The sequence below is a fragment of the Harpia harpyja genome, chromosome 6 (genome assembly GCF_026419915.1).
Source record: "Harpia harpyja isolate bHarHar1 chromosome 6, bHarHar1 primary haplotype, whole genome shotgun sequence".
Lineage (NCBI taxonomy): Eukaryota > Metazoa > Chordata > Aves > Accipitriformes > Accipitridae > Harpia > Harpia harpyja.
This window is the reverse complement of record NC_068945.1, coordinates 62,645,994-62,673,305: the sequence shown is the minus strand read 5'-3', so window position 1 is coordinate 62,673,305 and position 27,312 is coordinate 62,645,994.

Sequence of the window (27,312 nt, the reverse complement as noted above, 5' to 3'; positions counted from 1 at the left end):
TCTAATACAAATAGTAACAGAAAGTAATGACAGCAACACGAACAATTAACAGAAATAGGTTTTCAACTGTTTTCCTGGTTTCCCACTTGAAATAAATCATTATTCTGTCCCTAACTTTGGTTTTATTGTCTACCCCCTGTGGTTTAGTAACCAGCTGGCATTCCTTATAAAGAAATCAGCAGGTTGATTTAGGCTGTGGCTACCCTGAAGTCCTCTGAGGCTTTCTTATTGACTGACCATATCTTAGAAAAGGTTGCCAGTAAATTATAGCTCTGCTTAAGAGCATCTGCCTCAGGGCTGCTCTCCCCTCATTATAAAACCTGATCTAATCCTGCATGTCTCTTCAATTATTGGAGAGTACAATTCAAGAAGTGGCTTCCCCAGTGAACGTGAAATGAGATAAACTATTCCTAAGTAGGGTAAACATGAATACTCAAGAGTGAAGCTAAGCATTTCCAGGCCAGTATCCTTCTGATTTCCATGTGGTTTCCAACAGAATAACATATCACCACTCCTGTTCATGTTGATTATTATTTCACCACAAAAATTAGTTAAAAATTGGATGTCCATACACCTGTCAGTAGAACTACTTGTAAGTATTTCTGTCTGCAAAAACGATGTATGTGATAACTCAGGTGATAACCCTAGGAAATGTACTGGATAGGTCACTTGCTTTAGACTCCCCAGTCTGACACAGAAAGCCTTGGAAGATGCTTCATCTCCACACCAAGATACAGGAAAAACATTTCATTTATGAAATCAATGAATGTCAGAGAGCAAATGGAAAAGGAATAAGCTTATCTTAACATTTTTGCGTGTTAGGGAGATAAATTATGTCCTGGATTGCAGCATGAGTTCAACACATCAGTGCTGATGGAGATGAGTTAGTCCAGCTTATAGCTCTGTGAACAAAAATATCTCACATTATGGAAGCATCCTACCGTACTGAATAAAAGGTGAATAAAGGAGCCTGTTAGTGCTCCTGTTGGGTCAGTACCTGCTCCAAGTTCCAGTAACTGAGACAACTGGCATCACTTTCTGTGGTCTTCCACACACATCCTAGCACCAATGTCCAGCTTTGCAGGTCCTGCCTGAGCTCTAGCCTTTCTTGAACCTTGCCTTTTGTGAGCACCCTTTCACTGGAGAAAGGATTAAGTTTCATGTTGCGTTATTAAAATCTAAAAAGTATGCTTGAGCACTAGTAGATAGATGACTTTTATTACAGCTTTCTATTTTCATCTGGATAAATAGGAAGAAACAGAAGGATTTATTTCATTCAGGGGCAAATGTGCATCTAGCAACTAAATTAATGGAATCTGTGAACCCACGCCAAGGTTATATGGCAGTTTGACTCAATGTAATGTTAATGACTTACTTACTCTAATTGTGCATTAAAACCCCAGATTATGTTTATTTCACAGCATTTCTTTCTGTCTAAGGGAAGTTTATTACTCACCCAGCTCCAAATACAGAGTGAATTTTGCCATCTCTGGTGGGAAATGAACAAGCTGTCTCATTGCTGCTATCATCTATGTGTGCTGTTCATTAGATCATTAATTTGTGCCCAGGAGGGCAAACTAGATTGGGATGTCAGATGATAGAAGGAGGAGCACTCATCTGAGGACATGACGGGACTACATGCAGATCATCCTTCCTCAACCTCAACCTATGTTGCCAGCCCAAGGAAGTGCTGTCTGTCCTGTGGACGTGCCTCATAGGATCCTCTTGGAAACCTCTTTTCTTGCACTTCCTTCTGATCATAGGATTGTAGAATGGTTTGGGTTGGAAGGGACATTAGAGATCATCTAGTTCCAGCCCCCGTGCCATGGGCAGAGACACCTTCCACTAGACCAGGTTGCTCAAAGCCCCATCCAACCTGGCCTTGGTCATGGCCTGATCGCTCATAGCATAAAGGCATAAAAAGACTGTAAGAGTGGCTGCAGTGTTCAGATTACCAATGTCTAGATCCATCTCTGGCAGTGAACAAAAGTAGATGCCCAGGGAATACTACAAGAAAAGGCCAAACATACATGATACCCCGATCACAGCCTCCAGCCACCCGCAGCTTCCTGAGCTGGATGTAGATTTCTACTAATTTCTACAAATAGATGTAGATTTCTATAAATAACTCTCAATAGATCTTTTTCCCTTGAACCTGTCCAGCCTCCCCTTAAATTCATGTAAGATTTTGGCAGTATCTTTTGGCAAGAAATTGCAAAGCTCAATAGTCTTCTCATAGGAGAGGATACTGTGCTACCACTTGTTAAAAATATGTTTTGTAAATGTTAATCACTATCGGTACAATTATTCTTATAGGTAAAATGATCCTACAGTCAATAGAGGCAAACTTCTACAGGCTTCTCTGGTGTTGGATCTCAGTAATATGGTCTAACCCAAGCGCCCACAAAATCAGCACGAGATTCTTAATTTTAGCTAGGTCCACAATTCCTGGCTGCCAGAAAAAAATATTCCAAATTACAACTTAGTCAAAGTGAGGTTTAACCTCTCCTAAGTAGCCAGTAGCCTTTAATGCAGTTCTGGCTTTGTAATCCTGCTCTGGTTTCTAGCAGAATTCATCAAAACATCGATTTCACTTTAAAAAAAAAGCTACAGAGTGTTTCTTAAGGAAAGATGAAAGGATGAATGGTGAGTGGGGCTGCCCCACTACAAACAATTACGGAAACAAATAGGTCCAACAAAAAGCTCTGCTCTCATTTACATGGGTACAGCGCTCATCTACCCAAATTGTGGCCCCTTTTATCAAAGGATTTAAATCCAGATGATCTCCTTGCAATTCCCTCAAATTTATACCATTTGTATTCTGCTTTTGATCAGCTATTTTCTACTGTGCTATTAACTAAGGCAGAGGTACCCTGTTAATGCAGTATACTTCAGTGAAGAGGACTTCCTTAGTTATGTACTTATAGATAACTTCAATATTCCCCCAAACTAGACGTGCCACCATGACCCATACACTCAATATGTATTGAATTTGCATTCTTTTATAATGCAAGTCAGTTGTAGAGTTACATACAAATAGACCTCGGGGGGCCTGGCCTCCCAGCTGTATTAAATAAATCCCCTTAGCACAAAAGAGGAAGAAAAAGAAACAAAAAGCTTCCTGCTAGCTTTTCCTGGAAGCATAGAAGTGAAATAATTCACTTCAGTGTCCTGTGGAAATAAAGGGTAGTTAGAAATCATCAGAAATGAACCTTAACAAAAAATACAGTCCTAGAAGCGAAATAGTAAACATCTTGCCTGTAGAGAGGAATGGAGTTTTCCCAGTGCAATCGCTCACCATCACAGCCCTGCAGAAAGCACTTCATCTTTACTCAGACTAAATGTCCTTGTACTGTGGAAATCATAAGGGGAAAGTGCACCACTGGGATGTACATAGTTACAGGGTGAGTTTTTGGCAGTAGTTTATATAAACTCCTCTGCGCTGTTTTACTGTGTTGCAAATTTATGTCTCTATTGGTACACATACAATACTCAAGCTGACTCTGATCTGATAAAAGGAGCTGTTTAGATGTAATTTCTGGTTTTCTTGCAAAATATTTACATGAAAACTTGAAAACAATTTTGTTTCAGTTTAAAATCAGACATTTTTTCAGGATTTGTTCATGTATTAACCAAAACCCACATGCCTTCCTAAAACTTTTGACAAATATTTCCATTTAGTCTAAAAACCTGTTTCTGGAAAAAACTTCTTTTGGAGATACCAATTCTTCTAGAAAAACTGATGTAAGACTTATGGTGATCCCGGGCAGACCCTGTAATGTGGGTGATTCTCAGTTTGTTCTTCCTTGTGGGCATCTTATGGGGCCCTCTTATGCATTAAACCCTGGACAAATGCCATATCCAACATAAATTGCCTTTAACACCAAGTCCTCCCCTGTGTGTATCTCATTGTCTGTATTCCCTGGATTTAATGGCAGTGAAGGGATATTTCATGCATCTCCTATGACGAGAGGTGTTTTTCCATATGTCCCTTCACAGAAAGAGACAAAATGGAAAATCAGTGGGGGTTTTTTTGTTGATGTATGTGTTACAGGATGGATTTTGGAGAGGGAAGCTCAGCAGTGTTTAGTCATGGCCCTTGGTTTTGTCCACTGATTTCCTTGTTCTGGTCTCACAGCATCCAGAATCGAGACACACGTTTTGTTAGCAATCAAGTGAATGGAAAAAGGCTGGCAAAAGTTTGGGCCATTTCCTCTCACAGACCATTGAGATCAGGGGATCAGAGAGAGCAAGCTGAAGCTTACCATGTGTCACCAGCTCTCCTAGGACTTGCCATGCCTTGCATACAAACATGATTTTACCAGTCCGAGCACTGAATCTGAAGCCCTGTTTGCGTATGACAGGATATGCCAGATGAGTTTTGTTTTGCAAAATCCAAAGTGGGAATGACTGGAATGTAATCAAAAGTTCCTGACTGGGAAGCGTTAGATAAATGGTTCTGGTTTCAATCCATCTCCTTTGTTAATCTTATTATTCAAGGACTGCTTAGAGTCATTCCATGCTCATTTAAACTAAATACGTAACCCAATTAAAACAATCCTGAACTATTTAGATCTACAGAAGCAGACTAAATTTTAGTGCTTCTGACATTTTAGATCATTCAGACCTGCAGAGCATGAATATCTATATTACCACTTTATCATCTTTCATCTCAACGATCATTAATAAATTGCACATATGGGTTAGGAGGTTGTCAGGTTTCATATATATGATGCAATAGTTCCAGTCAATTTCCTTAATAAACCAGCACCTAAAGAAATTACTGGATATTGAAATCCCCTGGTACGGCTCTGTGTCCGACTACAGGATATAGGACTTGGGTCTGCAAATCCACTTGGGTCCCTGGGATCATGGGAATGTGCTGAAGTGATGGCAAGAAAGGACAGAGGAAAAGGGTGGAGCTGGAAGCATTCGGTCCATCAGCACAATGACTTTCCTAGCAGAGCTGGAGCCATACCAAAGGCCTGATGGCTCTTTTCTGCTGTAGGAAATAATCTGCTAACTAGAGAGTTCACAGTGGAAGGAAACAAGGAGAAGGGGGTAGTTAGACTGAAACAATGAAATGCTTTTCTCATCAACTGTACTTAAACCCAGCTGCAAGTTGATCTGTTTTTTAGGAAGAGGCAAGTGAGGTCTTTCCAGGGGATTCTCACAAGGTTGCGAGTAAAACCAAGGAATGCTGAAGAAATTAAAGCGAGAACTTAACTAAAACAAGGGCAAGAAAATCATGGCAAACATATAGCTCAGCAAATAACTCCAAGCATATAATTTCTTCCATGGATTTTGTACCGTTTAAGTTCACAAACTGTTCATGAACAGATTGCAAAATCATAACAAGCAAACAAACAAGAAAACATTTATTCATTATTGGAATAATTGATATACAATATGTTACAAGTTAGAGATAATTCTTGGTCTCCAAATTGTATCAGCCACGATTGTGTGACTGTCGTAATTTGTACAGCGTAACTTTGTCACATGAGTCAGATGGCTCTGCAGGACTTAAAACGAGCACAATTCATCTAAGTGGTGAATGGGAAGCTTTGATGTGTCAAAGATAGCAGAGGACCTAGTGGAGCTGGAGGAGGTACAGAGAAAGGCAACTGAAGTCAAGGGGATGGAGCAGCTGCCTTACAAGGAGAGATGGGAAAGGCTGGGACTCTTCAGTTTGGAGGAAAGACAGCTGAGAAGGGATATGACTGAGCTCTACCAGCTCACAAAGGTGGTGGGTAAGGTCAAAGGACAAAGTTTTCCACTCATCCCTCAATACTATAACCAGTACAGCACCCCAAGAGCACCAACTGCTTCTTGGGGGGATCCACTGAGCTGATGCACTGCTGCCAAGGATGCTCTGCCCGGGGACATGACAGCACCAGGGAAGGCAAGCAGGCCTCCCAGGTAAAACAGTGGTCATGGCCAGAAGGAGGTAGAGAAAGACTTGCAAGTGGACCACTGATCTGAGCATTCAGGCATTTCTTATGTCCTTAATCCATTTGGCATGGGGTGCCCTTCACACAGGATAACTAACCTGTAAACAAAATGAGTCCCAGTTGTATAAATTTCCACAGGCGTGGAAGAATATGCAAGTGACACCATCACAGATTTGTTCACCTTAATTTTGGTTTGAACAGTTCAGCTCAGGTCCCACATTCCTGCTCATGTGCTTGGACTAGTACATGGATTCCTTGCTAGTCATGCAGGAGCTGGGCTTCCCAACATCAGAAATGCTATGAATTAAAAGTGGTAGAATGAGTAGAATTCTACTACTTTCATTAGCAGAATGAAAGAAACTCAAAAAGACAGTAAATCTGATTTAATTGCTGTATGCACAAAGGCTGAGCTGTAGCACATTCTTGTGCCTATCTCTTTGGTCAGTAGCAGACATCAAGGGCAAGGAGTTCATTAATCAGCATGCAGCCTGCCGCACTGTGTTTTATCTTCTCAGTTTGCTTTCCTGCTGTCCTGACACAGCTTTAAATTCCTCATGGTACTGCTGAAGGTACTTCTCTTTCTCACCCACGCCTTCTCCTTTTGCTCCCCTGTGCCCTTTCACACTCTGAATATGCATTTGAACCTGGCAGACACAGATCGCTGCTCTGCGACTGGGCTTTGACTTTTTTTCTTCCTTTTTTAATGTTTTCTTCTTTTGCACCTGCAAATGACTGTGGGTGTGATTTTCTGTCATCAGTTGTACAGGAGTATAATTTGTGCCTCTCAGAAGGCTTAGCAAAACTGCAGTCACTGCTTCATTTGTGCCCAGTTCTGAAAAACAAAACGCACCTGCAATTACGTATCTGTGGGTGCAAATTATAAGGATAATGCTTAGTCAAGTTTGGGAATTTTCCAGTGAGGCAACTTTTTGCTGGGAAACAAAGAAAACAAAACTGATCTACCTGATCTGAGGGGTTTTTGTGGGAATGTTCACACTAGTTTCAACAATGATGGCATTTCTGGGCAAATCCATACAACATGATAATCAGCTTGTCCCACCTCAGAATAGCAAGAACTCAGAATTTAGAGCATTTACTTCAGATGAGGGTGCCAACACCAAATCCTGCTTTGCCTAATTCAGAACAAGTAATCGATTCTGAGGTCTCACATCTCCAGTGCATGCCCTGCCTGCGATGCTACCAATGATTCCTTCTCAATGTCTTTGCTTGAAGTTGCCTCACCTAAAATATTGAGTCAGCTCTAGGAAGTCTGCTGACCACCTCAGCACTCACAGGACTTATTAAGACTGAAGGTCACAGCTGGGTCTTCACTTTGGCAGGATGAAGCCCTGGACGGTGCACGCCCCGGACGGTGCACACCCCAACCATTCTGACAAGCCATAAATGACTGAGTTGAGGTTCCAGGTGATCACCTCCCTCCAAGTGTTGGCTTAGGGCTCTGGAGGGGTTCACACTGAGCAAAGAAACCCCCTCTAGTCTCTACAGCTTGTGCAATTGCCTAAAAGCATATTATCTTCAGGCAAAGCCCAGAGACCTGGCTTTAGAACAAACCCTTTAGACTGAAAATGGTATAAAACTTTTCAAACACTAAACACATTATGCATCACCCCATGCATCCCATCTTCTTGAGGCAGAGCAAAAGAAAGCTTTGCTGGTGTTGGTTTCTTAGAATGTCTGTTAATAACTATAAATAACTTTGAAATTCAGGCAGGGTTAGTCCAGATGGGTCTAGGTACTCCATGAGTACGCTGTGGGCCATATCTACCTCCTTTTTTTCCAGTAAGAGGATACACGCATGCATTTTTCTCCACGTGAGAAAACAGTGCATGTATTTTACAACCCATCTCCCTCTTCTTAGAAGACTGTAATCACATGAGAAGAAACCAGCTGGTCTAGCCTCCAACAAATAGCCCTGGCCAGCTGCGGTTGAAGGAAACCTGGTAGCAAAGCCATATGAAGAGTTGTCTGTGGCTGTAAAGTGGGCTCCTGCTTCCCCTTCCATGCTGCAACATAGCTGAGGTGTGGAGATGAGGCCAAGGCAGGGAATGAGATATGTCTCTCACAAAGTTTTGCTGATGCAGGTCCTTCATCATGGATGTCCTCTCTTAGATTCAAGAGTGCAACTCAACAGCCCTGACCAGGTACCAGAGTGCTTTCCCTCACTGAATCTGCAGGCTAGTCCTGACATATTCGTAAATATCGTGAAAAGCTTTGGTGAAAAGAATGAGGAGTTTGGAAGGACTTTTTTTGTGGTAAGAGCCTCTTACTTCTAAAGAACTAATCTGAACAGGATGAATCTTAACTCGGCCACTGCTGAGTCCTCTGAGCTTCACTGCTCAGTGACAGATGACATTTCTCCTCCAGCCTTGTCGAAAAAGAGCAGCACTAAATTGAAGCTCTGTCTCATCATGCTTCATTAGAACATAATGAGGCAAAATTACAGGGGTTTCTGGCACCACTCAGCAATTCAACACCGTGATCCTCCTCAAAGCCAGCAAAGTACGAGAGCTACCAGCCCCTCCTGCAGCACCTGGCACCGGCTCGGGGTCAGTGCAGAAGATCCACTAAGGCTTTTCTAAGGGGTCTGCCACCATGATGGCATCTGGCGTACTAACCAAATCATCAGAAGTATCCCCAAAGGGCCCAGGGCAAACAGGGCAGATGTAGCAGCTGAAAGACACCGGACCGGAGCTGCTCAGGCATTGCCATTCCTAAGGGCTGCAAGGGGCGTTAATGGGCCCCATGTGCTACAGGAATGCAGAGCTCTGCGTGGGCTGGGAGATTTATGCTCTTGACATTGGGGGAACTTCCTGACTAAGAGCTAATTGCTTTGGACTGTGAGTGTCTCTGCTCTGAATTACTGTAACTTTATTGAACAGTAAACCTAAGGGAGCAGCAAAGCCAAGGACGGACAGTCGTCCTGTGTAAGATGCCACTGGTTTAACCTCCCGTTTCTGAGGATGTGGAGCATGTAGTATTTTTGTTTAATGAAGCTCATATTTAGTTGTCAGTTAAGTGTCATAAAAAGATGAGATTGGTCTCATTATGGTTGTTTCCTAGTTTATGTCTTCAACAAGGACCAACAGTGAAGGTATGTGGAAGAATGTAGGAGCAGAGCAAAGCTATACTGGTTTCCCAGCTATGGCATGTGCCAGGCCACAGATAGTGTCTTTGTATTTTAGTAACCTTCAGTCATTTCAGTGGCTTTTATGAATTTGTCCATTAATGAACTCATGTAAATGGCTGGCAGCCCAAACATCCCACAGCTCAACCAAACATTGTGTGAAGAACTATCTCCTTTCGTTTGTTTTCACTTGCTGTTTGCCAATCACTACACTTCCTACATGGTATTTAGGTGATTGTGCAGGTTGTAGTGTAGTTTAATTGACAGAATGATATACTTGAGACAGACAGAATAATATACTTGAAACCAGACTGAGAGATCCAACTGTCCCGTTTTCTGTTCAGCTGTGACTGCTGACCATCAAATGTGAAGTTGAGCTCACCATGGGGAAAGAATCAATGTATTTGAAGGATCTGCTTGAGGTGAGATCACCTGAAGACACAGACATTCACTCATAAGCTCAATGGTCCAAGAACTTTGCTTTTATCTGTGTAACCCATTGAGGTACTCAACAAAGGTGTGGATGCTCAGTGAAAGGAAACATGAAAGCAAGTAGAGGGACATACTGCAAAAGGAGAGGAAACCAGCTCTGTGAGAGGGAAAATGAGTGGCTCTGAAAAGACCTGGAGAAGGCACATGCACAGTGGTACAGTAATAGATAGAGATGTCAATGTGGTGGAGGGAAGAAAAAGAAACATAATGTTCAGTGATTTAGGTTGGTGTGTGCTCAGTTTGTAGTTTGATTTGAATGTGTACACAGAATTAAGAAAATCACAGACCATAAGAATGACAAAAACTGAGGAAAACAAGGTTGCTTTTGAAGGGACCCCCCCTCTCGTCACCACATGGTTAACAGAACCTTTATTCCCCGGCCCCTTATTAACGCAGAATTTTCAGGCTCCACTGTGAACCTTGAATACTTCTAATTCATTCCTGTAGTTCCCTGAGCATTCAAACGAGACAGAAATTTAGTCAGTTAACTTATTTAGGAAGGCCTTCTCCTCTTTCCTGTGCTGCTCACATTGCAGTATATTGCTGGCATTGCTTAAAGTATTACTGGCAAATAACATTGCTTTGTGCATTATAAATAGAAATCAGGCAGCAAATGAAATTAAATGTGGACTGAAAGGCACAAATTCCTGAGCAGAACAGTCTGTGTGTCTGACAGGAAACAGAAAAACTTTGTTAAGTTTGCCCATGACCAGCCTAATTTGATCTCGGATTTTTATTTTTTTTAAATGTGGTATTACATGTCCACAAAATATAACAGCTTCTTGAAACCAAAACCAAAACTACCAATATAAGATCTCTTCAGGGCATCCCAAATTATTTAAAACTGAACTCATTTGAATTCTGCTTTTCCAGTGTTCCCATGCAACAGATAACAGTAAACAGCAGGTTAAAAATATACATTAGGGTTATATGGGCAAAAAATAACAGCAGACATCTGTGAAGGACACATTAGCAACAAATCCCCACTTTGGTGATAAATGACTTTCACTGGTAAGAAAGATGTGGTGATGGGACATGCTTCGATGACTATAGCCTGTTAGGGAGGGACAGAATCCACCTGCCTTGAAGAGGCAAGGAAACCTTTGGCAGCAGGCTGGCCAACTAGGTGAGTTTTTAAACTGAAGGACTTGGGATGCGGGGTCCAAAGCAGCAGTGCTCATGCCATTGCAACCAACTGGGGAATAAGCCAGGCCAACCAGAGCAGCAACAAATGTTCCTTAGCTGCCTCCCAAGATGAGAACCAGAAGACCAACCACCTCAAGTGTATGTATACCAATGCACACAGCCTGGGGAACAAACAGGAGGAACGGGAGCTCCATGCCCAGTCAGAAAGTTATGATGTCATAGGAATAACTGAAACATGGTGGGACAACTCACATGACTGGAGGACCACGATGGATGGCTATAGGCTGTTTTGTAAAGACAGGCAGGGAAGAAGAGGAGGAAGAGTAGTGCTCTATGTCAAAGAGAACCTTGAATGTATAGAAGTCAACTATGGTGATTGTGGAAGCCTTATCAAATGCCTCTGGGTCAAGATCAGAGGGGTCTTCTCTAAAGGAGATGTTACAGTAGGCATCTGATGCTGACCTCCAAACCAAGACAATAAGGCCAACGAAGCAATATTTGGGGCACTTAAGCAAGCTTTGGGTCAACAGAACCTGGTTCTTAGGGGTGACTTCAACTACCCAGATGTTTGTTGGAAGAAAAATACAGCAGCTCACGTCATCCATCACGTTCCTGGAATGCGTAGAGGACTGCTTCCTCACACAAATGTTAGATGTGCCAACAGGAATGAGGCATTGCTGGACTTGCTACTCACAAACCAAGAAAACCTGCTTTATAATATCTTGGTTAGTGATAGCCTTGGCCGCAGGGATCACAACATTGTGGAGTTTGGGATCCTGCTGAGCACGCTGAAGGTTAGTACTAAGACAAAGGTTTTAGATGTTAGAAGACCAAACTTCAGCTCGCTCAGAACTCAGCTGGGAGGGGTTCCATGGGAAGCTTCCATGGAGGATAAAGGAGCTAGCAAGTGCTGGGAGTTTTTCAAGAACGTTCTCCTGGAAACAAAAAACCAGTTCATCCCCTTTAAAGGTAAGGGAAGTAGGTGGAGCAAGAGACCCCCTTGGCTTAACTGTGAGTTTCTGAGTCTGCTCAAAACCAAGAGAGAAGCATACCAGAAATGGAAAAGCAGACGAATACCCATTGAGAACTATAAGGGCATTGCCAGGCCATGCAGAGATGCAGTTAGAAAAGCAAAAGCTCAGCTTGAATTGAAATTAGCCAGGGAAGTCAAAAACTACAAGAAAGGGGGTTTGGGGTATGTAAACAACAAGCAGAAACAGAAGGAAATATTGGCCCACTGTTAAACAGGAGAGATGAATTAGTCACCAATGCTGAAAAGGCAGAGGTTCTCAACACTTTCTTCTCCTCTATCTGTACCAGCACTGTTGGCCCCCAGGTCTTGGGAGCAAAAATCCAGGTTGATGCAAACACAGACCCACCATCAGTGAAGGAAGAGTTGGTATGTGAACTATTACAGGAGCTTGACCCCTACAAATCAATGGGCCCTGACAATATCCACCCGAGGGCATTAAGAGAGCTGGCTGACATCGTTGCGAGGCTGCTCTCCATAATCTTTGAGAAGTCATGGAGATCGGGGAACATCCCAGAAGACTGGAAGAAGGCTAAAGTCACCCCCATCTACAAGAAGGTCTTAAAGGAGGCTCCAGGAAATTATAGGCCCATCGGTCTTACTTCAGTCCCTGGGAAAGTCATGGAACAAGTCCTCCTGGGGGCTATCACAAGTCCAATGAAACACGTGATTGGGAAAAGCCAGCACAGATTCACCAAGGGCAAATTAGAATTAGAATTATTAAGTTTGGAAAAGACCTCTAGGATCATCAAGTCGAACTGTCAATCCAACACCACCATGCCCACTAAACCATGTGCTGAAGTGCCATGACTACACATTTTTTGAACACCTCCAGGGATGGTGACTCCACCACTTCCTTTGGCAGCTTGTTCCAATGCCTGACAACCCTTTCAGTAAAGAAATTTTTTCTAGTATCCAATCTAAACCTCCCCTGGCACAACTTGAGGCCATTTCCTCTTGCCCTATCACTAGTTACTTGATAGAAGAGACCAGTACCCACCTTGCTTGACATCGTGCTTGACAAACCTGATCGCCTTCTATGACAAAGTAACCTGCTCCGTTGATGTGGTGCGAGCAGAGGACATTGTCTACCTGGATTTCTCCAAGGCTTTCGTTACGGTTTCTCACAGCCTCCTCCTAGAGAAACTGATGCATTACGGTCTAGACAAGTGGTCTGTGCAATGGGTGGGGAGCTGGCTGACAGGCCGCACTGAGGGTGGTGGTAAATAGCTCCTATTCAAACTGGCAGCCTTTCACAAGTGGGGTCCCCCAGGGATCGATATTGGGCCCAACGCTGTTTAATATCTTCATAAGTGATCTGGATGATAGGATCAAGTGTACCCTGATGAAGTTTGCTGATGATACCAAACTGAGTGGGGAAGTGGACACTTTGGAAGGGAGACCCACCTTGCTGGAAGACCTGGATAGGCTGGAAGAGTGGGCTAACAAGAACCTTATGAAAATCAACAGAGACAAATGTAAGGTCTTGCACCTGGGAAAACATAATCCAGGAGTGCAGCGCAGGCTGGGTTACACCCGGCTGGGGAGTAGCTCTGTGGAGGGGAACCTGGGGGTCCTGGTGTACAATAAGCATAATATGAGAGAACAGTGTGCTGGTGCAGCAAAGCAAGCCAACAGGATGCTGGGTTGCATCAACAAGGGCATCACCAGCAGAGATAAAGAAGTCATTATCCCACTCTACTCAGCACTTGTCAGGCCACACCTGGAATACTGTGTTCAGTTTTGGTCCCCGCTACACAAAAAAGATGTGGATAGGCTGGAGAGGGTCCAGAGAAGGGCCACAAAGATGATCAAAGGACTGGGAAGCCTGCCATATGAGGAAAGGCTGAGAGAACTGGGTTCAGCCTTGAGAAAAGAAGGCTTAGGGAGACCTTATCACCATGTTCCAGTACTTAAAGGGTGGCTACAAAGAAGATGGAGACTCCCTTTTTACAAGGAGTCACATAGAAAAGATGAGGGGTAATGAGTACAAGTTACTCCTGGGGACATTCTGATTGGACACAAGAGGAAAAATTTTCACAATGAGAACAATCAGCCATTGGAATAATCTCCCCAGGGAAATGGTGGATTCCCCAACATTGGACCCTTCTAAGATTCGGCTGGACAGAGTGCTGGGCCATCTTGTCTAGATTGTGCTTTTGCTAAGAAAGGTTGGACCAGGTGATCCCTGAGGTCCCTTCCAACCTGGTATTCTATGATTCTATGACATTCCAATTCTTTAAACTAAGTAAAACATCAACTATGCTGCAATCCAAGATGCTCTGCAGTGTGATGGTGGGAAATCGTACCCATCTTTCAGGATTTTCACTTGCCATCAGGTTCTGTACTACTCGGGCATCTTCCACATAAAAAAAAGAAGCAGATGTAAAAGTCCTCACTGAACTTCTCAGAGTCTTCAGCTTTTTTTTTTATATCATCTTGATTAATTTTATGGATTTTTTTAGTTTTGCTTCCAGTTGTAACTTTCACAAGAACATTGTGGATGGTTTTGGTGGCAATTAGAGTGAAGAATGTCGAGTTTCCAACAGCATCTATCATTTTCTGCTTCAGTAGCAAGGCCTTTTGGAAAATTAAGATTAATTTTCCCTGCTTCCTGGCTCCTAAATATAGCATCCAGGCTCTCCCCTAACTGCACTGCAAGTTCATTTCACAGCTAAAAGCTCTCCGTTATCAATGATCTGTTCGTACCCCTCCTTTGCTTCTTCCTCAGCTTGCTTCCTCTCTGGCATTTTAGAGATTTAGCCACACCGACAGTTTCCATATCAACACTCAACATGAGTTGCAAGAATCCAGTCTGGTAACTGCTAACTGGATGTTTCCTCTACAGGCATCTTTGGGGCTTTTTGTAAACCCAAAGCATCACAAAAAGTTGCGTTAGAATCAGATAATTTTCAGTTTTGTACTGCAAACCTTGAAACATTTTTATTTTTTCCATGAGATTTACATCAGAAGTTTCTTGGAAAATATGTTTCCTCCAAAAACATATTTTGGTTTGAAGAAGCCCAGCTTTTCTCTCCAGTTCTGCTGGAAAAGCAGGAGGAACCGATGTCAGCTTTGCTTTGCTGGAAAAAGCTATTGCAAACTCTACTAGGGGATGAAGGGCTGCATGTATCCCCAAAGCAGAAGGAGAAGTACGTAGAGTTCTGAGCTCTTCTTTAACTTGGCTGGACATGAGCCTGCCCTGATCTGAAAGCCAAGTGGCTGAGCATTCCCAAACTCCTTGTCTTTGCAAGCCAAGCGCTCCTATTTTCCCGCTTTGTGTAGCAAAGCAGCAGCATTGAGTGCAGACACTCAGCACCGGTGCGGCATTGAGGCACAGAAATTACAAAACAAGGACTGAATCACGCTTAGGGCTGTGCTGAAGTCAAAGAGGATCCTGTGCAGATGCAGAGACCTGGAGCCTATTTCATGATCATGGCCTGGATCAGTGTACGTGATCCTACACCTGTGGCAAAGCTCCCATTGATCTTCGTTATGCGGGATGAGGACGTGAATGAGCTGGGACTGAGGAAACACTTAACGCGCAAGAGAGCTTTATAAGTGTTTTAATTACAACCCCTTGCTTTAAAAATGTAACCATGATCTACAGTGGTAATTTATACTGCAGATTTGTAGTAAAAGTATTGCACAGTCAGTGTGATATTGCAAATGGGAGTTTAATAATTGCTGATTACTTTAGAAATGTTGTCTTGTAAGAAAGACATAGAAATAAGTGATAATCAAGGGTGAAGGGATTACTGCTGTTGATTTAAAAGCTTGTTGAGGCAGATTCGAAATCCCAAAGCTAGAACATTTGTTTTAGCAAATAAAAATGCAAAGAAGAACAGACTGGTGGAGTCCTTGTTCGAACAACTGGCAGGCAAGTAGCAATAAATCATGAAAAAAACATTTCCTAAACTTTCCCTTTTAATAAATTAGGTGTTGTTTGTAAAATAGCTTGGGAGAACATGTTAATACAGAACTGCTAGCTAGGTAATGAGCCAAATCCATCTCTGCATTTCGGCCGAGTTGCACCAAGGATGAATTTGGCTCTGTCTCTCTATAAACATGAATCAAGCTGTTTGCATTTTGTCATTACACTATCCCTGACCCAAGAGGATACATTTCCCTGGCAACAACAATTAAGAGCCTGACAGAAACACTACACATTATCATCTGCATCATTTTTTTCTTCCTTAACAAAAGTTGTATTTTCCCACCCCTACCCCTCCCTATGTGAGGAAGATTAAGGGGCCCTTCCAGTTTCCTGCAAAATCAGAGATAAAATTTCCACTAGTTTTGATAGCTACAGCAGAGCTTTCTTCATTTTGTAATTATTTATCGGGTTGATAGGCTGAGCCAGGCAGCAGTCCCAGCTCCGTTGGCTCTGATGCTCGCATTTTGGCTTATAAAACTTCTCTTGTCCACAGCGAATGCAAAGAGAAGAGGAAGGCTGCTGCACCAGTGATGCGCTGGGACCCTTCTGGGTTCCAGGTGTTTGGGGGAGATGACAGCAACTGACGGGGATTTCTTTGGGAAATTCACCAAAAGTAAGAGCTACACATGTATTTTGGGATCACGCGCATATATTTAACCAAGAGACTCACAGTACGCATCAAGGCTTTCCTGCAAGCAGTTTTGGCCAAATGGATCCTGTCTATGGAAAAGTGACTCCTCGGGCTGTGCAAAACAGCTGGCCCAGGTTTTGGGTCCTGCTCCCATAGATACTGCCTTAAATACAAGATATTCATGTATCTCACAGGCATTGGATGAAGGAATGGTATGTTTTGTGGATGTCTCTGTCTGACCGAGCTTGCCATCAGGAAAATGGGGTGACTGCTCTTGCCTTTCACTTGATAGTGGGACCTTTAGGATCGTCTCCCAGTTTGTATCTGTACCTCAGATCCTGGATCCTGGCTAGCCCTTTAGGAGCAGCTGTAATCTTCACCACCATCCTTCCAACACGACAAACACAGAAAATCAGTATATATTCCCTCATGTTTTTATCCTCTATAAAATATTTTGATGAACGTAAACCCTCTCCCAAACCATTATCAGACTTCCTTCCTGATCCAATACAAACCAAGACTAAGTGTATAGCTAATAATTGTAGGAATTTCCATCATGGCTTTTCCCAGCTGGATATTACACATTAGGATAAGAGGAACAGCATGTGCATCGGTTATAACATACAAGATGCTACTTAGTGAGCATCAGTAAACCTCTGCTCAGAGCTGTGCAGAATGCAGTCCCTGTCTTTAAGGAATTTGGTATGCAAAAAAGCTTAGTCCTGTCAAACTTCATTTTCAGAGGAAACCTCATTGAGTGTTTCAGGGTTTATGCACCCAGGCTTTAGGCAATCACTGCATCTGTAAGGATGTATTTATTCCCTTGTAGTGAGCTGAGCTGATGACAATGCAAACTGACTGTGAGAATGCTCATCTCTGTTGGAGAAAAAACCTGCTTCTGCTCACTTCAGATGGCTGAACCTAACTCCTAGCCTTTTAGCTGTCATTGCAACGGGCCAGGAGGCAGGTAACAGTCATCACATCCAGCCACTGCAGTCAATGGTACAAAAGAACAGTATTTCCATTGACTGCATCTGAGATACCCACCGAGATGCCCTGTGAAGTTTTTACCTGACTGATGGTAAGCCAGCAAAATAGCAAGAGAACAAAACAAAATCTGTTTTCCTCCCCTCTTGCTTGTTTTTGTGGCAACGTGATAATCCCACTATCAGGATCAGCAGCCCTTTTCCGTCAGCAAAACTAAGCAGTCATTACCACCACATCGAAAAAGAGCCCGAATCTGCTTTTTGCTGCTTTTGAGCGATAGGCTGGGAGGGATTTTCCACATCTGTTTCCTCCATTCACCTCTCGTTCACTGCCGTGGGGCAGGAAACGCATTGCTCTGTGCACCAGCTGCTGACCCCTCTGGGAGTCAGCCTTCAAGCAGGGCTGGAAGTCCTTCACACTTCATCTCCTGGAGCTTTCAAAACATAGATTGCTATTAAACCCAGCCCAACTTGCTGCATCAGGGCAGGAGGCTGAACGGAGAGCGTGTTTACTTTGGGTATAGTAAAGAAAAAAGGAAAAGAAAAAAAAAAAGCCAGTGAAGGGAAGGGAAAAAAATGAAACCTGGCCTCACCAGGAATATTTCAATAGCTGTGCATGTCAGTGTGAGGAGTCAGCTCTTTCATGGGCATGCCCTGGCTGTCCTTTCACACTGTGCTCCAGATCAGCGCTACCAAGAGTTCCCTTATTGCCCACCTCTGCTTGCTTCATAAATCTCCTCCAGGATGCCCTCTCTTCAGGAGGAGCCGTGTTTGAGTCATTCCTGCTACTGACAGGTCCCTGAAGGTCTGTCACCTGGATGGAATGACTCTAACACCTTCCCTGGCACACCCCGAAGAGCCCAGCCCCGAGGCAAGGTGGGCCCATCTCTGCCCTCTCCCCCTGACTCCCATGAAGATCCCCTTCAACCTTTATGTGCTTTGGGGTGCCACCAGCCAGTGTTACCCCCCAACATGATCTGCCAGGAAACTCTCCCACTTGCTCTGGTGCTTCCTCACTGCATGTGGCTGTCATCTTGCAAATGTGTTGGCCGTAGCAAGGATCTCTCTCTTTTTCTAAGGCTTCAAAGCATAGAAAAACATGTTGTTCTTCCCCACCCATCCCCTCCTGAGAAAGAATGCTTATGAGCAATGAAAGATAAAGACTTGTCATTCAAAACCTCTTTTCCCAGTAACCTTTAGGCATCTGGCCCCTGTCTCTTACTGCAAAGCCAGATAAGTTCCCTTCCTGATTTCATCCAGCTCGTTTTCACACTTTCCAAAAGTTGAAACTTGCATGCTGACGAGCCCTTGAGACTGATTAAAAATAGACTGTGTTAAGCAAAAACACCAGCCAGGTCTTCACTATGCAACAGCCTGTCCCAGAATCTCACACAGCACCTTGTCTAACAGTAATTTGGTGGAGGCCGGCGTGTCACTTCAGAGGTCAGCTCTTCAGCTTGGGTCTCCCAGTATGACTTATGGGGGGCCCTACTGAAGGCTCACTCCCTCATCAGCAAGGGATAGGAGACAAAAGGGGAAGGCAGTCATAATTTTCAGAGATTTATAGCTCCTACAGCAGAAAATGAGAAGGCAATACTGAATTGCATCCATGAAGAATCCAATGGCTTCCTCTGCAAGCAGGCAGAGCGTGCAGAGAGACCACTGAGGTCTTTCTGGCAGCGTTGTGCCCTTCTGCAGGTGGTGGAGTGTGCACAGATGCCCACTTCTGGGTGGCAGAGGCGAGTGTGCAAGGCAAGCAGGAGAGCAAGAGATGCAAAGAGTCCTAGCAGAGCAAAGACACAACAAGGTGCCCTGAGATAACATCGTGACTGCCTTCAACATTTGTTGCTTCATAAGCAAAAGTCAGTATGAGGCAGTGTTGTTTATCACACACTGCGAAGGATGTGCTTTCCTCTTCACCTCACCCCGACCTTTTAATCCCTGATGTTCTCCTTAACAAGACGTGCTCTGAATGCTCAGCAAAGACAAGTGCAAATGATTCCCCGGCGTGCGCAGAACTGCAGGGCTCAGTGTGGGGTGTTCACTATAGCTCTAGGATTATACACAATTAGACTGTCTAGACCACATTCAGAGGGGATGTGGATGGGGTGAGGATTACCAGCTGGGAAATCAGATATTCAGGAGAGGGTGGGGAACTGGGTTGGGGTGGGAGAGGAAGCCAAGTGGAAATGTAAGAAAGCACCAGAAAAATTGCCACTGGGCCAGATTTATCGTACGCGCTCAGCTTCCTTGCATTAGCTGTGTCCTGCGCTCCTACTGCAACATCTGAGCCCTTTGCAGTCTTGCATGTCTTTCTCCTTCCACATCCCTGTTAGCAAGGAAAGTGGCATTGCCTTCTATTAACGCTGGGCCGGTGAGACACAAATTGGGTGGTAATGGTCAGGTGTGCTGAGCTTCACCTCCTGTCTGCCTTCTGTATGTGTCCTGGTGCTTCAGAGACACCAAGCGTGGATGTCTCTTTCTTGGACACAAAAGCACGTGGTCCTCTACATGTGCCCATTTTGGTTCATACAGAAGGTCTGTGGCAGACAAAAACCTGAAGTCAGGTCCCCAGGCTGTTCTTCTAATCCTTGGACCATGTTTCCACCCATGTCCCTTCCCTTCCAATGGCCTCAGATGTTCACCTTATTGCCAGGTGTAGGAGTATTCCTAAAGAAATCAGTACAGAGTCATGATCTATTTGACATGCCACAGTAAGTACTTCTCACATTGAAAACAGAAAAATGTCCTATTTTGTTCCTCTTGATGTTCCCTGTAGGCAGCTGGGCCCAAATCAGTGCTGCGTATTGGAGAGATGCACAGAGGAGATGACTTGTCCCTCCTCAGCCTGAGGGTCATGGCATAAAGATTGGTCTTCCTAGGGCAAATCACAACAGCACTGAGTTTTTAGCATCCTGAGCTTTAATATCCCAGGGTTCCCCAGGGTGACAGGACCTCTCCTTCTCTTCTGCCTCCCTGGGGTATTCTCCAGGGAAGTCGGTGTAGATGTGCTTTGTGGACGCTTTGCATGGGCTCTGCTGCAACATGGTGGCCACAGACTATCCTTGGTCGATCGCTCCTGTTCTTGCTCCTTTGCGTTGGACTGTGCTTTGCCTGGCACCGGTGTTTCGGAGCCAGATGGTCCTGCAACTTGTTGCTTCTTGCAGTTGGGCTCTGCCAGCCCGAGCAGACGGATTGGAGGGGCCTCGGTGAGAGCAGGAAGCCGTTTTTGCTGAAGCGTAGGAGCTATTTTAAACACATCAGCAAAGTCTAGCGTGGAGAAGACCCTGCTGCCTCAGAAGCATATTTAGCCAATCTGATACTGAAACCTGACCATATTTTACAGAGCATATAATTTACCCAGCTCCAGGCAGGTCCTGGGGTCGGGAAGCTTCATGCAGTTCCAGCCATTAGCAAGGACACCCCTTCTTCCAGCAACCAGTTGAGGAAAAACACATTTTTCACTGCATGAGCTGGAAAACCAGACAGCTAAGTTCACCTGCTTCTTTATTTACTCCTCCATCAGTGCTGTTGGATGACCTGCAGGTACCTCTTGGCATCACTCTTGTCCTTTCCCACTCCTCTCACTGAAATAGGACAGAAGGTTGGGGGAAAAAATGAAAATTTTTTGCAGACCTGTTTAATCTGTCCATGCTAACCCCTGCAGGCAGCAGCCTTGCATGCAGACGTCCTGCCTGCTCTGACCCCAGAGGACAGGGAACCTTCATCCCTGCCTTTAACTATCTTGTCCTACACTCAGGGCATGCCTTTGTGCTGGGGTCTGTGGGTGCTTTTATACTGTCTATAGCAGAAAATAAAGAAACTCATCTCTCTGCTCTCCTCAGCCCTTGCATTGCTGATATTACAGTCTCCAGCTCTTTGTAGTTTCCAGCATTACTCTTGGGCTCTGTGTAACTTCTCAGTGGTTTTCCCTGTCTCCTCTTGGCTCTAAGAGGAGATGTGCTGTCACTCTCTGACATCCCGCTTTCTGCAGGGTGGATGCAGGAAACACTCTACTAATCTTTTTGGCACTAAGGAGGCACTTTCCAGTCCGAACAAACCCAGAGAGACTTTGGGTTTTATTCTCGCTGCATGACAAGTAGCAAGCACCATAGGTGTGGGGTGTTTGGGATATATCCCACTGCACCGCAGCTGGCAAAACAAATCTATCCAGAAAGTTTTCACCACCTGCCCAGCTTCCTCCCTGCAGGAAATCCAGCCTCCCCCGCTCCCGGAGACGATAGCCGGAGCTTTGTTTGCAGCTCCCCTTTCACAAATAAAACCAGTGCTGACTAGTAAACACAGTGCCACCAAACGTGCAAAGCAATACTCAAAGCTTGGAAGATAATGATATTCTTTTCTACTGAGTTGGGTAAGAGCATCTGCCAAATCCGGGAACTGCTTGCAAATAGCTCCTTGTTACTGTAATTTGCTTTCCAGCAGCACCCTAAAGCCCCAGCTGGGACTGAAGCTTTGCTGTGGGAGCAATGGCTTTGCCTTTGAAAGCTGACCAAAGAGACACAGCAAAGCTACGGAGCCAAGGGATGGTCCCTGCTGACCACTGGCAGACCTGGAATCCAGCTCCCTTCTCCCCATATCAGCAGCTTTACCTAATGCTATATGGGTCCATATGCTCCATACCTGCTCTACAGACCATACACATGCTCTGCTTCTTGTGCTGTTATTGTAAGACTAGAGAGGCAGGGCCAGATCCAACATAGGTACAAACCTCACTCATCAGGAAGAGTTTAGCTGTAGAGAGTGCGATATGCAGATGGAAAAAAGGAACGTGAGGATCAGTGCATTTAATCTGATCTGAAGTCCAGTTAGCTCAGTATCCAGTCTCCAAGTAAGGCTGAAACCAGTGGCTTCAAGAGCAGATAAGCATATCCCTTCAGCCATGAGGATTATATTTCTCTTCCAGAAGTGCTGATAACTTTAAAAACCTTAGATTTGGTCCTTTTATAGCTCTCCTGCCCTAACTGGTCTCATACAAGCCCTGTATTTCCCAATAAAAAAAATAGACACTCAAGACTGAAGAATTTGTGAAATTTCAACATTATATGAACCTCAATTTACCTCCTCAGTATATAGTACTTATCATCTTGAGTTAAAAGAACAGAGACTGTAAGAGGAAGAAATAAAAGACTGATGTCAGATATCGGTAGGGCTGTAAGGGAACAAGCAAAGAGTGTTTGCTGGGATATGGCCATCACTGGGTACAGCCTGTTGCAGAGAGACACAAGGAATATGCCCAAAGTCCCACTCTCCAGGAGGACAGGAGTGGGAGCATCCCTCCTTACACAAGCAGATTCAGAGAAGGAAAGTTCACCTGGATCCTTGCACATAGACGTTCCTGAAGTGTGTCATGGCATGCAATATTTTCAATACAAAATTTCCATTTAAAAATCTTTTTTTTAAGTCTTTTTCCAAGAATTCTGTTAGCTTGGAGCTGCTGGAGAATCCAAAGTGAGAGATAGGTACCTGGACCAAGTCCATGGTGGCAAAGCGTCTGATCTCCCCACTGAGCCCAGGGAAGGACCTAGTTCAGGAAAGGAAAAATCTGTGGGGTACAAAAGGCTGGAAAAAACTCCTTGGGGGAGCTTCCAGAAGAGGATTTCTATCTAGCAGGTCTGCCAAAGGTTCAATGCTACCTAAAGGCCATGCCGACAACAGATTGCTCCTCTGGAATTTGCCTTGGGAAACAACTTTTCTAATTAAAAGCAAAAGTTTTAAATGGTCAGAAGTTTTGCTAACTCTGTTTCATGGATACTGGTATTTTAAATGAGAGCATTAAATGCTCCAGTAAGACATTTTTGATGGCTAGGGATCTGTGGTGGTCCAAAAGGAATTTTAAAAGAAGTGATTTACATTTTCTATAAAAAAAGCAGGAGGTGAGGAAAGCTTCACTGAGCACAATGAAAGAGCTCTGGATTTATATGGAATAAAATAATAACCAGGCTGAACTGCCAAACCCGTTAATGACCACGTTCCCTTTCCAGAGATGGAAAAAAGGACCAGCACCTTTTTTTTTTAACCTCACATTTCCAGGAATCTCTTTGCTTTGTTTTTCACATCAGAATTAGAAGAGGTAGGGTTAAGATATTGAGATAAAGGTCATCCTTGAGTATATTTAGCCTGACTCAAAGTAGGAAATACCAGAAATCCCTCCAGATTCCCAGCTCCGCTTGGCCATTTCAAGACACACAGATAAATCCCCCAACATCTGCTCGCTTATCAGCCACACCAAAGTGAAACTGCAAACCATCTGCTTTTTGAAAAGCAATACCCAATGCAGTTCGCTCCTGCGTTGGCCGCTGCTTCATGCCCCGCACCTTCTCCGTGCCAGCTGCCGAGGGCAGGGGAAGGGACTCCGCAAAGGGACATCCCCGGCTCCTCGGCAGCGCTTGCATCCAGTGGAGCTGCCAAGGAAACCCCTGCCTCTGTCTGTTCACCTTCAGATGAGCTATCATAAAGGCTCCTGTTCTCAGGGTGGCCAGGTCAGGGGATAGCTCACCTGCAAATAACAGGGAGCGATCTGCTTTCTGAGCCCTGACGTGTTATGTGGTGTTTGTATTTTGGATGGAGTCACATGTGCCATGGGTTGTTATTTTAAATTACATTCAAGGTGTGTGATGTATGTTTGCATCCTGCACTGCAGGAAGGCATTTTTTTGAAGTTATTATTTTTATCTCAATGTAAACAAATGGGCCGTAGTTTGGAAGGGTATCTGTGGTGCTGCTGATGCTTTGAGAAAAAAAAAATACTCAATTTTTCTTCCTGGAGGGTATGCCACATTGAGCGAGTTCCTTGTAATAAAACCCCCACACACCCTGTGCCCTTTCTCCCCCTTTATTTCCAGCATTCCCTGTGATTTTTCAGCTTTCCATTTGTACACAGCATTGCAGAGAGAAACACACATGGACCCTAAGATGTGGGTGCTATGTAAAAGGGATGGAAACAGAATCCAGATCTTCCTGCCCACAGCCTCACGCTTTTGTTGCCAGGTCATGACCGGCTCTACCATCGGTCGCACACACAAATTAAACTGCACACGTGCTTAGGGGAGTGGAAGGGAGGTAAATCTGAAACGTGGAGTATTTTCTGGTTTGCAAGACCCAAATCCATCTCCGGTTGAACTCTGCTTGGCACCAGGGGGTTACTTCAGCAAAATACTTTTTTAGACCCTGCTCCATTTGTCATTTTTTAACCTGCCGCTCCACTTCTGCTCAAGCAGCTTTTGTGCCAAGGATATAAACAACTTGGCCAGTTTAGGCTTTTCTCATGTTAGCTGCTGTCTTAGAAAAGGACAAAATTCCAGATGACAAAATATTTCATTCTCTGATAGCTGAAGAAGGAAGTTGTGGCTTAATGGAGAAACCCTGCGAGAAGGAGAAAGCCATGAGCAGAGGACAGACCTGCTGAACCGGGCAAATCGTGTCTGTTTTGCAGCTAAGCAGCAATGCAGTTGCTTCAGCGCTGGTTAAAAATACCTGTGGCTTGATCCTGCCGCAATCAAAGGAAGTCCGGCCTGGGTTAAGAAAGGCATTTTAAAAAAATTATTTTGCAATGGTGCAGATGTTTGCTTTAGTGTCACCGGCAGCACAGGCTGGCCTGAAAGGCAGCAGAAATGAACACACGCCCATGTCTTACTGGGCAGCTCACCATACAGCGTTGGCATTTCCATCTTCTTTATCACTGTAAGTTGATTTAAGCACCTTTGTTCTCCGACCCTGGTGCAGAAGCAGATGAGCAGCATGTCCAGTTGGAGTACTTTAATAACTTAAAGTACTGCAGCTACATCAACTTGCCAGTTACCTGCACACTGTCTGATTTTTGCTCAGAAATGTGCTTTCTGCTTTGCTTGGATTGTGGCCAGTTCACTTGTGGTGCAGCGTGTAACCACACCATGGCAGCAAGAAGAGAGGAGCCACCCTGTGGATTTTCTTTAGCAAGAAGCCAGAACACTGTTTTTCCTTCTTTTCCCTCGGTTTCCTACTTTGGCTTTGCTTTCAAGGTTTGTGGAGGAGGAATGGGTGATTTTAGGCTGGTCTGTGGAGTTTACCTTTCCCCAGATGCCACGTCCCTGTGGCATTGACAGCCGGTGCCAGCATTGCTCCTGGCGTCTGTGCTGGGAGAAGTGCCGAACGATGGGGCTTGTGAAGATGCAGTTGCAAAGCGGTGGTGAGAAGGCTGCCAAAACTTGCTCTTTGTATTGCATGGGGCTTATGCTAAAGCCATCAGCGTGGATCCCTATGCCACAGATGTTTAAGCTATGGCCCAGAGCTAAGGAGGGACCTGTCACCGGAGAGCAAGAGGAGGAACAGTGTGACAGCCCGCTCTAGCCCAGCAAGTGAAGATGGAGCAGGCCTCCTGCAGCAAGGTTAGAAGACATTAAGATGAGGAATTTGTGGCAGAGCTTCCCCTCCCCTTTTGCTCCCCAAGCAGCGAAATGCCCTCTCCTCTTCCTCCTGGCTCTGCCTGGGGGTGCAATGGACCCCAGCTGCTCCTTCTTCCACTCCTCCCTTCCTTCTTTGCAGTTTGCTGGGACCTGCATGTCCACCAGTAGGATCCACAGCAATATATGGGTACTGCCTGGAGGCAGAGTTTACCCCTTTTTGCCAGTAACAGGTCATGGGCAATCACAGCAGTGGAAGATATTAATCTAGTCCTTACCTAGAGGTAAGTCTAAGGAAGTGCCGAGGGGAAAACTCCCTCTGCCTCAGCATGGAGGACCCAGAAAGCAGCTTCACAGCCACCCAGCACATCTCCTACCAGCTTCACGCCAGCATCATGTCCAACCCCGCAGAGGTCTGGATGGGGAAAGGCTGTTCTGTGCTGCAGATTCATTTGCAGACAGATGCGGATGGCAGCTGGACATCAAAGTGGTTCCCAGAGCTTCAGTCTCTCCTCCCAGTTCCTCTTGGCATCTTGCTGGTCCTGAACCGGGTTTCGTTCAGATATTTATGAAAAACAACTCTTTTGTTCTTTTTTTTTAAAGAGTATTTTCTTCACAGACTTGCATTTCTGTCGGCGCCATCCTTTTTTTAAGCCAGGAAAATATGCGGTTTTTCATTTTTAAAAATGACACATTCCTGTGAGCAATGCTAAAAAACAATAACAAAATGATGTCTGAACTTTTCACTTTACATGGAAAATATTTGCTATTCTTCTGCTCAGAAAATTAAATGAGTCTTGCTCAGGTTCTTTCTTTAGTAGAATTTAGATAAATCACAATTCAGAGGGCAACTTTTCAGCTCAGTATTGATCTCCAGTTGACTCTTCATACACCAGTCCCAGAGCTGTGCGCTGCTCAGAGCATCTCTGCTCACTAATTTGTCTGCTGGATCACGAATGCAAAAGCCAGAAGGTTCGCTTTCATTTCTCTGCCACAAAAAATAAAAGCAACCTTGTGACTGATTCTAACTGATGAAGGCTAAAACCTACATCGGTAAAAATGTTTTGTTTCATTGCTGCTCCCTTACAACGCTGCCTCTGGGACATGGCACAGACGTTGCACATGAACCCCCTGGGTCAATGCCGGGCAGATTCAGTGCTGACACGAGTGGGGAAGATGGGAGAGCTTTTTTTACGCTTTTTTTTCCACGCTTTTTTCCCCCAACACTTTTTCCATGGCCGCATCAACTCACATGCTATTCCTCAGCAGCTTTGTTCTGCTGCATTACCCTGACCAGCATGGGCTGCAGCAGCAGCTCAGTTGATGCTGTGGCGTTTTCCCCTCTCCAGTCCCAGCATCCTAAATCTCAGCATCTGCGGCTGGTAACAAGGGCTTGTATTATCATAAATAAACTGGTGGTTCAGGTTAGAGCTCACATATGTTCCAGCACTGGATATTACCGAGAGATTAATTCACTTGCCCAGAAAATTTTAAACACTCTAAATAGGTGCCCAGGCAGCTTTTTCCAGGGTTCTTTTCCAGCTCTGATCTCTCACTTGCCGTCTGGGTGGGCCCATATGAAATGCTGGCCCCACT